This window comes from Manis javanica, chromosome 1 (genome assembly GCF_040802235.1).
Source record: "Manis javanica isolate MJ-LG chromosome 1, MJ_LKY, whole genome shotgun sequence".
Lineage (NCBI taxonomy): Eukaryota > Metazoa > Chordata > Mammalia > Pholidota > Manidae > Manis > Manis javanica.
Genome location: NC_133156.1, coordinates 226,027,626 through 226,042,044, shown reverse-complemented (window position 1 = coordinate 226,042,044; position 14,419 = coordinate 226,027,626). Strand labels below are relative to the sequence as shown.

The 14,419-nt window shown below is 37.2% G+C and overlaps 1 pseudogene; it reads left to right on the top strand.

Moving 5' to 3' along the window:
• LOC140845234 (E3 ubiquitin-protein ligase Mdm2-like) overlaps positions 1-5,331 on the top strand; it is an 83,780-nt pseudogene extending 78,449 nt beyond the window's left edge.
• The last annotated feature ends 9,088 nt before the right edge of the window (positions 5,332-14,419 follow it).

Below are 14,419 nucleotides of genomic sequence, written 5' to 3'. Positions count from 1 at the left end.
TAACTCTCAGAAACATAATGAGGTATATCAACGTCTATCAGGCAGGGAAGAGGGATACAGATTTATCTGAAGGAGATACTGAAATTTCCCAGGCTGATTTCTGGACATGTGCTTTATGCAATTAAATGAATCCTCCACTCCATCACATTGCAGCAGAGGGTGGGGGCCTAGTGAGAACTGGCTTCCTGAAGATAAAGAGAAAGATAAAGAGAAAACACTTGAAAAAGCCAAACTAGAAAATTCAACACAAGTAGAAAAGGGCTTTGATGTTTCCAATTGTAAAAAACCAACAAAATCTACAGTGAGAGAGTCTAGAGTCTCCTGTTGAAGAAAATGATGATAAAAATCACATAAACATCCCAATCGCGACAAAGTAAGCACTACTCTCAGCCACCAGTTTATAAATGCATCATTTAGAGCAGCTGAGATGTCAAGGTGTTTGAGTGGGAAGAAACATATGGCAAAGAAGAAAGTATGGGATCTGGTTTTCCCCTTAATGCCAATGATCCTTATGCAATTTGCCAAGGTCAACCTAAAAATAGTGGCATAGTCCTTGGCAAGACAAGACATTTTATGGCATGTTTTAATGTGCACAGAGGCTTAAAAAAATTATGCAAGATGAGTAAGTTCTAGAGATCTGTTGTAAAATATAGTGCATATATTTAATAACATATTGTGCACTTAATAGTATGCTGAGGATAGATCACATGCTAAGTGTACTTACACACACACATATATGCACACACAAAAGAAAACAAGGAAATCGTTGGAGGTAGTGAATATGTGCCATATATTGACCATGGTGATAGTATTGCAGGCTTAAGCTTACATGCAAACTCACCAAAGGGTAAACATTAGACATGCAATTTTTCTGTATATCAGTTATACTTAATAAAGCTTGAAGAAAACAGAGAACAGCAAGCCGTGCCTAGTATGAAGACAACTAGTTAGTTCATGAATATGTGTTCTCTTTAGTGTCATTTACTAACTTGGGATAGGGGGAGTGAATATTTTAGGGAAATGTAACTTCTGCTTGTATTTTATATTTAGATTTTAATGTAATTTGAATTGGATGTACTGCTTATCCTTTACCCTCACTCCTTTAGTTTCAATTTTATTTACTTTTTTGTGAGAAGTATCTGGTTTTTCTAATGTATTTAGAAGTAGGGCATTTAATTGTAATTTATTTAGTGCTTTTCCTTTAAGGAGAAAAAGTTTGTGTAAAAGATTTAATAGTAAAATTTTAGATATCATTTAATCTTCTGATTCTAGTTTCTCTGTTCTTCTTTCAAAGCCTCTTAAAACACTCTTTTCAGATTGAAAATAAACTGATGGTTATATTTGATTTTATGAAATTAATTGCACTTCCTCCCCAGCAGTGTGATATATAAAAGATTGGTGGTAAAGATGTATCAATTGATAAATCTTTGAGAACAGCCATCATTTGTCCACAAGAAAAAACATTTTAAGAATAACAAGTTGTGGGGTTAACATCCAACGTACATAAAGAGCTCACATGCCTAAACACCCAGAATGCAAATAACCCAATTAAAAAATGGGCAGCTGAATAGATACTTCTCCAAAGAAGAAATTTGGATGGCCAAGACACACATGAAAAGATGCTCCACATGACTAATCATCAGGGAAATGCAAATTAAAATCACAATGAGATACCACCTCATACCAGTTAGGATGGCTGACATCCAAAAGAGATGGAACAACAAATGCTGGCAAGGATAAGGAGAAAGGGGAACCCTCCTACACTGCTGGTGGGAATGTAAGCTAGTTCAACCACTGAGGAAAACAATATGGAGGTTCCTCAAAAAACTAAAAACAGAAATACCATTTGACCTAGGTATTTACCCGAAGAAAATAAGATCCAGATTCAAAAAGACATATGCACCCTATGTTTATCGCAGCACTATTTACAATAGCCAAGGCATGGAAGCAACCTAAGTGTCCATCAATAGAAGAATAGATAAAGAAGATGTGGTACATATACACAGTGGAATATTATTCAGCCATAAGAAGAAAATGAGTCCTACCATTTGAAAAAACATGGATGGAGCTAAAGGGTATTATGCTCAGTGAAATAATCCAGGCAGAGAAAGACAAGCACCAAATGATTTCAGTCATCTGTGGAATATAACAACAAAGCAAAACTGAAGGAACAAAACAGGAGTAGATTCACAGACTCCAAGAAGGCACTAGCGGTTATAAAAGCGAAAGGGGTTGGGAGGGCGAATGAAAAGCAAGGGAGAAGGGGATTAAGGGATATTATCATTAGCACACATAACATAGGGGAGGCATGGGGAAGGTAGTAGGAGCACAAAGAAGACAAGTAGTAACTATGTAGCACCTTACTATGCTGATGGACAGGGACTGCAATGGGGTATGGGGAGGACTTGATAGTATGGGTGAATGTAGTAGCTACAATGTTGCTCATGTGAAACCTTCATAAAAATATATATCAATTATACCTTAATAAAAAAAAATAACAAGCTGTCCTTGGAGGGAGTTGGGGTGGTCTAACCTGGTATATCAGGCCCTTTTCCACAGCTGATTTCAGGAATTAGGGGAATCTATTGCTTTGCTTAATTGAAAAACAAGTCTAAGATATTTTGAAGTATCTCCTTGGCCTGGGTTCCATGGTTCCAGGTAGTTCCAAGATCTGAACCTATGGCAAGTTGACAAGTTCTAGAAACTGGGGAATTCAGAAATTTGATAGAAAAAAAAATGTTCATTTGAAAAGTAGACAGAAAGGTCTTCATGTTTTTTAAAATTATCCATAAATTTCTATATTCCTGTTCTTCAAGAAAGACAGGGTCAAAACATAGGACTCTAAAACATCTCTCACATCACATAAATTAACTTTTTGATTTGTATTTGAGTATGAATCTTATTCAAAGTAAAATAGTATAAATAACCATTTTGATTCAGGGTACTAGTATTTTTCTCCTGTGTGTGACATTTGTTTATACTTGGGTAAGGGTGACAAAAATCAACTGAACTGTAAGTTCAGAATAGAACCAAGGGGTCACGTTGCACAGCACCTTTGTGTACCAGTTACTAAGAGTACATTGGTGTTACAAACTTCACAAACACACACACACACACACACACACACACACACACACATACACAACCTACCCATGTAAGCATTTGTAAGTAGGGAACAAATGGCTGAAGGGATCAGTACTTTAGCCAAAAAGTAATCCTCAAATACATTCAAGCTTTATTAGTTTGGAATTTACAATACATCAACTAGAACTAAGTAGAATTCATCCTTTCTGATGAGGGTCAGTGGTATCGATTAGATTAGAAACAATATATACCAGGGTATATGTATGCAATGATTACACTATTTGTAGAACACATTCAAATCTATGTGCAAATGGAGTCTCATTCTGCATGCTTATGAGTTACCCACTGTAGTCTTATTGTTCACATTGTTAGGTTTAGTGTATTTATTTATTTACAAATAAACAATTTATTAACTGTGTGACTAGAAAAATATGAAAGGGAACTATTAATGATTATATAATAACCAGAAACATAAAATGAGTCACCTTATCTTTAATCCCAATCTTCTAAAATATATGTATATACCCACTCACACAGGTACAACCCCTTGCCCTTAGAGCCTAGAAAATCTCCATTTTAAACCTAACATGCAAATTTTTCACTACAGCTTTCTACCCTTCAGCTCTCAAGTTAGTTTTATTCCAACTTGCCTTTCATCTAACCGAGATCTCTATAATTTTTTCCTTACTGCTTTTTCATTATCTGTCTATATCGCATTCCATTCCCACCATTTTCTTCTCAAATTTGTATAGATTTCATTGATACTTCCTTATTCAAGTGCCTGGCTAGGAAACAATGCTCAGAGAAAACCCAGAACCCCACAAAGTACTGTTTCTTTAAATGTACTTTTTCTCTAGCATCAAATGGGTCTCAATACTGTCTGACAATACTGTGTTTTCAGTAAACTTTCTATCACTCTCACTGTACCACCAGCTATTTTAAATCTTGGTTATGTTCCTTAACCCTTCTACTCGCCAACTCCGTAGCCGACTTGGAGCCTATGTAATTCTACCTCTTTTTTTTTTTTTTTTCAGAGCAAATAAACACCATTAAAACTGGGAATCTGTTAATGCCAAACCCATAAAGGTAAATGTACCTGTACCCTCATTTTTGTCTTTTACACATACCACACTGTAAGAGAGACATTCCTGCTTTAGAAAATTAGTTCACCTGAGTTCTGGAATCTACAGCCTTCTACCTTCCAAGAGAGCTTGCTACTTGATTTTTCCCTCTTTCTGCAATGTCTTTAGAGAATACAATCAGCTAGCATTGGTTGTGACTATAATGTCATACATCTACAGGTGGAGAAACTGGGATGTAGAGAAATGTCCAAAGTCATACTGCTTGAAAATGGAAGAGGAAGAATTACCACTGAAATATGTCACACCATAGAGAGGGGAATTATTTGCTACCATATATGGATTGCATTCCATAATCATTTAAACATCCTCAGGTCTTTATCATCCTAAATCAAGTTCTATGAAATAATCTTGATATAATTGTCAATTCTCACTCTAATGTCCACATCCCCCATTCCCTCATCAACTCACCACAGGCTCTACCCTGCTTTGTTCCCGATGCCTCACTTCGCAATGATGGTCTGTGAGCTCCTAATTATTAAGACCACTTCTCCTTCCTGAATCTTACTTGATATTTGATATTTTGTTTTCACTCAACATACTTTAAAAAAGTTCTCCCTTTGAGTTCCATGATGCCACACATTCTGTCTTCCCTTCTACCTCTCAAGCTGCTCTTTCTTGATCCCTTTCACACACTCCTTTTTCCTGAACTGGTTCTCAGTAACTGATTGTCAGTAGGATTCAGCCCTCAGTCGTATCATGTACTTGATGACTTGGATGAGGACCTTTTGGCTGATGGTTTCCAGACGTTGCAAGGAGGGTCTGTTTGAACTCCCGTTTCACCACCCTCAGCTCCACCCTCTCATATGCACCTGTAGCTTTAGAGTTTTCTCTCTGAATAGCCCATATGTGCAGTGCAAACTTGGGAACTAGCAAATGACAATGCAGCTGAGGAAGTATTTTGGTTGCCATAGTCCTTTGTTCCCTCAATGAGTAGCTGGGCTTTCTTGTACCCTCTTCTGACACAGCCTGATAAGCTGTACATGTGTTATTCCCATTTGTTTTACCTCTTTATTTCCCAGTTATTAGTGCTATGGTTCAAAGTGCTGTCATGTGCAACCGTTTCTACAGCCATTACAGATGTTTGGATAGTAGCTTGAGTTCTTGAAAATTTCTGCCAGTAAGTGCATTGCAGAGAAGGAATAGTGGTTCTCAATTTTATAGATATTATACAATGGGAATTATAAATAACAATTTTAGGAGTTTTCTGATTGAAGACTGAGGTCTGTGGGTCATCTAACTTACAGAGCTGGAAACTCTGATCTCTTGCGCATGTTGCTGGCTTTTCTACAGTTTAGCTCTGAAAATATCAGTGGCTGTGCAACAAAGATGATTTTACTCGCAAATTAGCAATGGGATGCAGAAATACACCAGTTTACTTAGGGAGAAGACCTGGCTGTACACCCAGCACCTCTCCTTCTCTGTTAAATGCAAACAGAGGATAGATATGTACTGCTGAAGCAAGTGCTGGGGTAAAGCATTAGCAAAATTTGCTGCCAAGTTCTTGGATTGTTCTTGCCTAAAAGTAATCTAGTTTTCTTTGAAGATAGAGTCCAGGTTAGGGTGTACTTCTATTTAATTGTATTTCTTTGTCCATTATCTGTCTACCCATTATGTTTTTATTTCCAGTTGTTGTTTTCTTTTTAATCACTACAGGACAGAGATAGATAATTAGGGAAGAAAGGGAATACTAGCTGATTAGAAAAGGAAAGTACAGATTAAGGCCAGAAGTCTTAGAGTCCCAGGGATTCTAACAGACCTTGGTCCATGTCTGTACTATTGCACAGATCACTCTTTACTTTTTAGTATCTCCTTTTAAAGAGTAAGATCTTCAGGAAAAAAAAAGCACACTCTTTTATTACTCTAAATAAATTATAGTGTCGAGCACTATGCCTAGCCCAGAGTAGTCAGTCAATGCTTATGGATTTCACTAAATAAACCTTTGCAACCACTGAGAAAGCCTCATGGAGTAAATGTCTTCTCAAATAATGACAGCAACAATTCTCACCATATCCCATTAAAGATTATAGTTTTGCTGTTACCTCTGGATGAATTTCACACATGAATCTTTTCATGTAATGGTGATACTCTACTAAAATTTTAGTCTTCACGGCTCCATTTGTTAAAAAAATGTTAATGAAAGAAATAAATAAAATATGGGTCAGGTTCATCATAGTACCTTTGTATCCCACAAACCCAAGTATGCATATCTGAACAATAATGTACCACTTACACTTACATAACAAATTCAGCCCCACAGTTAAGAGTCAGATGTAAGATAGGTCCTGATAATACACAGCAGAACCTTCCCAAATTCTCTTGTTCTTCTCATCCACTCAAGATAGATAAATATAGATATAAACATATAGATACACATATAAATATATATGTTTTGTATATTACATGTCATAAGCATTATATACTTATTACAAATTTTACACATTTCTTATATAGACACACACACACACACACACACATAAACACAGAGAAAGAGAGAGAAAGAGCCAGAGAGGGAGAGAGGAAAAGGAGAGAGACACGTATGATGGATGTAAAAAAACTACCTTGAAAATGAATTTCAGTTTGACAATATACATCAACAGTTCCCCCTGGTATTCATATACTTTAATTCAAGGATTCTATATCCAATAACTTGTCCTAGAGTTACGGATAAATGGAAGCAAAAATTTATGTATAGGAATGCTTTTAGGCTCCATGTTCGAAGATGGCAGCGTGAGTAGGGCAGCAGAAATCTCCTCCAAAAACCATACATATTTTTGAAAATACAACAAATACAACTATTCCTAAAAGAGACACCAGAAGATACAGTACAACAGCCAGGCTACATCTACATCTGCGAGAACTCAGCACCTCATGAAGGGGGTAAGATACAAGCCAGGGTCCGGCGGGACACCCACTCCAGTTCCCAGGAGGTAGGAGAGGGGTCAGAGTACAGAGGGAGTGGTAGTCCAGGACTGCTAAATACCCAGCCCTAGTAATCCACACCAGGAGTGCAGACACACATTGCATGGTGTGCTGGATTTTAGGGAAATGGAACAGTAAAATCTGCAAGTGGGTCCCTGCAGCCAGCACCCCCAGGACAAAAGAAAAGCAAGTGCTTCTCGAAAGTCTTAAAGAGACAGGGGCCTCACATCTGGATGGAAGCGTCCTGGCACACTCAGCACAGCAGCTGGGAATCCCAGGGAACTCCAGGCGCCCTAACACCCTGGGCAGCAACACAGATCTGAGGCCCTTCATGGTGATAAACAGCCTTCTGCCTGTTGTCCCTCCAGCGTGACCCTGCCATAGCAGAGCTGCAGCCTGATATCGGCCACACCCACAGCAGCCACACAGAGCCTCCTCCGCAGCCACCCGGCCAGACTCATAGACCATGTCAGCATGCAGCTATCCAGCACAAGCCTCTAGGGGTTGCCATTCTCACAGGAAGGGAAGGCAACAGGCAAGCAGGAAGGGACTTTTTCTCCCAGCTAACACATGTACCAACTGCCCATGACTACCTCTATACCATGAAAAACAGAAGAAACTGATCCAGTCCAGAATCACCCAGACAAACCCTGAGAGGGAGCCTGGGGAGATAGATTTAACCAATCTCCCTGAAAAAGAATTCAAAATAAACATCATAACCATGGTGATGGACCTGCAGAGAAATATGCAAGAGCTAAAGGATCAAGTTAGGAGGGAGAATACAGAAATAAAACAATCCCTGGAAGGACTTAAGAGCAGACTGGATGAGGTGAAAGAGGCTATTATTGGAATAAAAATCAGAGAACAGGAACACAGAGAAGCTGAGGCATAGAGAGATAAAAGGATCTCCAGGAATGAAAGAATACTAAGAGAACTGTGTGACCAATCCAAATGGAACAATATTTGCATTATAGCAGTACCAGAAGAAGAAGAGAGAGACAAAGGGATAGAAAGTGTATTTGAAGAAATAATTGCTGAAAACTTTCCCAAACTGGTGGAGGAAATAGTCTCTCAGACCATGGAACCCCACAGAACTCCCAACACAAGGGACCCAAGGAGGACAACATCAATACACATAATAATTAACATGGCAAAGATCAAGGACAAGGACAGAGTATTAAAGGCAGCCAGAGAGAGAAAAAAGGTCACCGACAAAGGAAAACCCATCAGGTTATCATCAGACTTCTCAACAGAAACCTTACAGGCCATAAGAGAATGGCATTATATATTTAATGCAATGACACAGAAGGGCCATGAACCAAGGATACTGTATCCAGCATGACTATCATTTAAATATGAAGGAGGGATTAAACAATTCCCAGACAAGCAAAAGTTGAGGGAATTTGCCTCCCACAAACCACCTCTACGGGATATTTTAAAGGGACATCTCTAGATGTAAGCACTCCTAAGGCAAAACAGATGTCACCAGAGAAAATAAAATCACAGCAAAGAAAGCAGACCAACCAAATACTAAAGGGAAAAAATAAAATCAACTACCCACAAAAGCAGTCAAAGGAAACACAAAAGAGCACAGAATAAAACACCTAACATATAAAGAATGGAGGAGGAAGAAAAAGAAGGGAGGGAAATAAAGAATCATCAGACTGTGTTTATAATAGCTTAATAAGTGAGTTAAGTTAGACGGTTAGATAGTAAAGAAGCTACCCTTGAACCTTTGGTAACCACAAATCTAAAGCCTGAATTGGCAATAAGTACATCTTTCAATAATCACCCTAAATGTAAATGGACTGAATGCACCAATCGAAAGACACAGAGTAATAGAATGGATAAAAAAGCAAGACCCATCCATATGCTGCTTACAGAAGAATCACCTCAAACCCAAAGACATGCACAGCCTAAAAGTCAAGGGATGGAAAAAGATATTTCATGCAAACAACAGGGAGAAAAAAGCAGGTGTTGCAATACTAGTATCAGACAAAATAGACTTCAAAACAAAGAAAGTCATAAGAGATAAAGGAGGACATTACAAAATGATGAAGGGGTCAGTCCAACAAGAGGATATAACCATTATAAATATATATGTACCCAATACAGAAGCACCAATATATGTGAAACAAATACTAACAGAATTAAAGGAGGAAAAAGAATGCAATGCATTCATTTTAGGAGACTTCAACATACCACTCACTCCAAAGGACAGATCCACCAGACAGAAAATAAGTAAGGACACAGAGGCACTGAACAACACACAAGAACAGATGGACCTAAAAGACATCTACAGAACTCTACACCCAAAAGAAGCAGGATACACATTCTTCTCAAGTGCACATGGAACATTCTCCAGAATAGACCACATACTAGGCCACAAAAAGAGTCTCTGTAAATTCAAAGAGACTGAAATCCTACCAATCAATTTCTTAGACCACAAAGGTATAAAACTAGAAATAATTTGTACAAAGAAAGCAAAAAAGGCTCACAAACACATGGAGGCTTAACAACATGCTCCTAAATAATCAAATGATCAATGACCAAATTAAAATAGAGATCAAGCAATATATGGAGACAAATGACAACAACAGTACAAAGCCTCAACTTCTGTGGGATGCAGCGAAAGCAGTTCTAAGAGGAAAGTATATAGCAATCCAGGCCTATTTAAAGAAGGAAGAACAATCCCAAATGAATTTAAAGTTTAAATTAGTTTAAACTTTAAAGTTTAAAGTCACAATTATTGAATTTGGAAAAAGAAGAACAAATGAGGCCTAAAGTCAGTAGAAGGAGGGACATAATAAAGATCAGAGAAGAAATAAATAAATAAAATTGAGAAGAATAAAACAGTAGAAAAAAATCAATGAAACCAAGAGCTGGCTCTTTGAGAAAATAAACAAAATAGATAAATCCCTAGCCAGACTCATTAAGTTAAAAAGAGAATCTATACACATCAAAAGAATCAGAAATGAGAAAGGAAAAAGTACGATGGACTCCACATAAATACAAAGAATCATTAGAGAATACTGTGAGAATCTATATGCTAACAAACTGGAAAACCTAGAAGAAATGGACAACTTCCTAGAAAAATGCAACCTAGCAAGACTGACCAAGGAAGAAACAGAAAATCTATATAGACCAATTACCAGCAACAAAATTTTAGCATTAATAAAAAAAAACTACCCAAGAGCAAAACCCCTGGGCCAGGTGGATTTAGCATGGAATTTTATCAGACATACAGAGAAGACATAACACCCATTCTCCTTAAAGTTTTCCAAAAATAGAAGAGGAGGGAATACTTCCATACTCATTCTATGAAGCCAGTATCACCCTAATACCAAAACCAGGCAAAAACACTGCAAAAAAAGAAAATTACAGACCAATATCCCTGATGAACGTAGATGCAAAAATACTCAACAAAATATTAGCAAACCGAATTCAAAAATACATCAAGAGGATCGTACACCATGAACAAGTGGGATTCATCTCAGGGATGCAAGGATGGTACAACATTAGAAAATCCATCATCATCATCCACCACATCAACAAAAAGGACAAAAACCACATGATCATCTCCATAGATGCTGAAAAAACATTTGACAAAATTCAATATCCATTCATGATAAAAACTCTCAACAAAATGGGTATAGAGGGCAAGTACCTCAACATAATAAAGGCCATATATGATAAACCCACAGCCAACATCACACTGAACAGCGAGAAGTTGAAATCTTTTCTTCTAAGATCAGGAACAAAATGGGGATGCCCACTCTCTCCACTGTTATTCAACATAGTACTGGAGGTCCTAGCCACAGCAATCAGACAAAACAAAGAAATACAAGGAATCCAGATTGGTAAAGAAGAAGTCAAACTGTCACTATTTGCAGATGACATTATATTGTACATAAAAAACCCTAAAGACTCCACTCCAAAACTACTAGAACTGATATCGGAATACAGCAAAGTTGCAGGATACAAAATTAACACACATAAATCTGTAGCTTTCCTATACACTAACAATGAACCAATAGAAAGAGAAATCAGGAAAACAATTCCATTCACAACTGCATCAAAAAGTATAAAATACCTAGAAATAAACCTAACCAAGGAAGTGGAAGACCTATACCCTGAAAACTACAAGACACTCTTAAGAGAAATTAAAGGGGACACTAACAAATGGGAACTCATGCCATGATCTTGGCTAGGAAGAATTAATATTGTCAAAATGGTCATACTGCCTGAAGCAATCTACAGATTCAATGCAATCCCTATCAAAATACAACAACTTTCTTCAAAGAACTGAAACAAATTGTTCTAAAATTCATATGGAACCACTAAAGACCCTGAATAGCCAAAGCAATCCTGAGAAGGAAGAATAAAGTAGGGGGGGTCTCACTCCCCAACTTCAAGTTCTACTACAAAGCCACAGTAATCAAGACAATCTGGTACTGGTACAGGAACAGAGCCACAGACCAGTGGAACAGGATTAGAGACTCCAGACATTAACCCAAACATATATGGTCAATTAATATACGATAAAGGAGCCATGGACATACAATGGGGAAATGACAGCCTCTTCAACAGCTGCTGTTGGCAAAACAGGACAGCTACATGTAAGAGAATGAAACTGGATTATTGTCTAACCCCATACACAAAAGTAAATTCAAAATGAATCAAAGACCTGAATGTAAATCATGAAACCATAAAACTCTTAGAAAAAAACATAGGCAAAAATCGCTTGGACATAAACATGAGTGACTTCTTTATGAACATATTTCCCCGGGCAAGGGAAACAAAAGTAAAAATGAACAAAAGCAAAAATATATCAAACTGAAAAGCTTCTGTACAGCAAAAGACACCATCAATACAACAAAAAGGCATCCTACAGTATGGGAGAATATATTCATAAATGACAGATCCAATAAAGCATTGACATCCAAAATATATAAAGAGCTCACGCACCTCAACAAACAAAAGGCAAATAATCCAATTAAAAATGGGCAGAGGAGCTGAACAGACAGTTCTCTAAAGAAGAAATTCAGATGGCCAACAGGCACATGAAAAGATGCTCCACATCACTAATCATCAGAGAAATGCAAATTAAAACCACAATGAGGTATCACCTCACACCAGTAAGGATCACCACCATCCAAAAGACAAACAACAACAAATGTTGGCAAGGTTGTGGAGAAAGTGGAACCCTCCTACACTGCTGATGAGAATATAAATTAGTTCAACCATTGTGGAAAGCAATGTGGAGGTTACTCTAAAAGCTCAAAATAGAAATATCATTTGACCCAGGAATCCCACTTCTACGAATGTACCCTAAGAATGCAGCAGCCCACTTTGAAAAAGACAGATGCACCCCTATGTTTATCGCAGCACTATTTACAATAGCCAAGAAATGGAAGCAACCTAAGTGTCCATCAGTAGATGAATGGATAAAGAAGATGTGGTACATATACACAATGGAATCTTATTCAGCCATAAGAAGAAAACAAATCCTACCATTTGCAACAACATGGGTGGAGCTAGAGGGTATTATGCTCAGTGAAATAAGCCAGGCGGAGAAAGACATGTACCAAATGGTTTCACTCATATGTGAAGTATAAAAACAAAGAAAAAACTGAAGGAACAAAACAGCAGCAGAAACACAGAACCCAAGAATGGACTAACAGTTACCTAAGGGAAAGGGACTGGGGAGGATGGGTGGGAAGGGAGGGATAAGGGGGGTGAAAAGAAAGGGGGCATTATGATTAGTATGTGTAATTTTGGGGGGTGCATGGGGAGGGCTGTTTAACCCAGAGAAGACAAGTAGTGATTCTATAGCATCTTTCTAGGCTGATGGACAGTGACTGTAATGGGGTTTGTTGGGGGGGCACTTGGTGATGGAGGGTGTCTAGTAAACATAATGTTCCTCATGTAATTGTAGATTAATGATACCAAAAAAAAAAACAAACGAAGAATGCTTTTAGTAGTACTGTTTACAATAGAAAAACTGAATAAATACACTCTTAATAACCATCTACTATGCCATTAAATACAATACACACACACTGTCAAACATTATTCTGTCCTCCTTGGAAATAAGGAATATTAAATAATAATAAATATTATACAATAATATTTATTAAATAATAAAACATCCATAAAGTATTTTTAAGTGAAAAAAGAAGCATATGAAACTGTTATACACAGACTTGTGATGGAGACATCTTAGGCATTTCATATACATATATATTTTGTCCTACTTTTATCTAATATTTGTTTATTTTGTCTTGTATTTTTGTTTTTCTCTGTACTGAAAGGTGTTTTACTTTTATCATCTCAGAAAAATTAAATGGTTGTTAAAGCAAGATTTTCTAATAGTTAAAATCAGCAACAACTAATAGAATGTAATAGGGTTAAATATATATATTTAGGAATAGGTTTGGGTATAAATACTTGAGAAGCCAAACAAGATTTACTAAATAAATATTCAGGATCTTTATAAGCAAAGATCAGTTATAAGCAATAGTTTGCAGTGTCTCCTGACAAGATGGATGTAGTCTATGTATTTTTGTAGTACTTCAATTAGGAAAATCAAAAGTGAGAACTCTTCTGTCTTTGACTTGGCCTGGCTACACTTGGAGTATTGTGTTCAGTCCAAAGATGACATTTAAAGAGGATCCAAGACCTGTAAACTACTGGGACCAGAATTAAGAATCGCTGCCATGTGGAATTACAAACTCCTCCAGAGGAGTAGTGCTTACAGGGGCATCTGCTTTAGTTAAATATAGAGGCATATTTCTCAAGATTAGAACTATAAAAAAAATGAAATCAGTTTTCCTGTGACATCATTATCCCACTTTCACAAAGCAACTGGGAAAGTATCTGAGTGGTCCCTTTGGTATGAACCCTGGTCCACAGATTAAGCAGGTTTACTCCACCTACTTTCCCTCCAAATCTACAGAATCCCAAAATCTCTATGGCAGAAGAATCTGTGTGCTTTCAGCATTAAGACACTCTCTTCATTATGAGGATTCCTTCTGCATTAATAAAACAGAGAAAAATATCAAAGAAAAGGGATGAGAATGAATCACAAAGCTACATTTGTAATGTAGCATGTTAAAAGACTGTTGAAGCAGATGTACATAGAAAGTTAGCCATATGAGTTTACGATAATATTATAAAATATTTTTCTCAATGAAAAGCTTATGGCTATCAACCTAAGAAAATCCTGTTGGAATGTACACGTCCAAACCTGTCTTCAGAAACTCCTTAATATG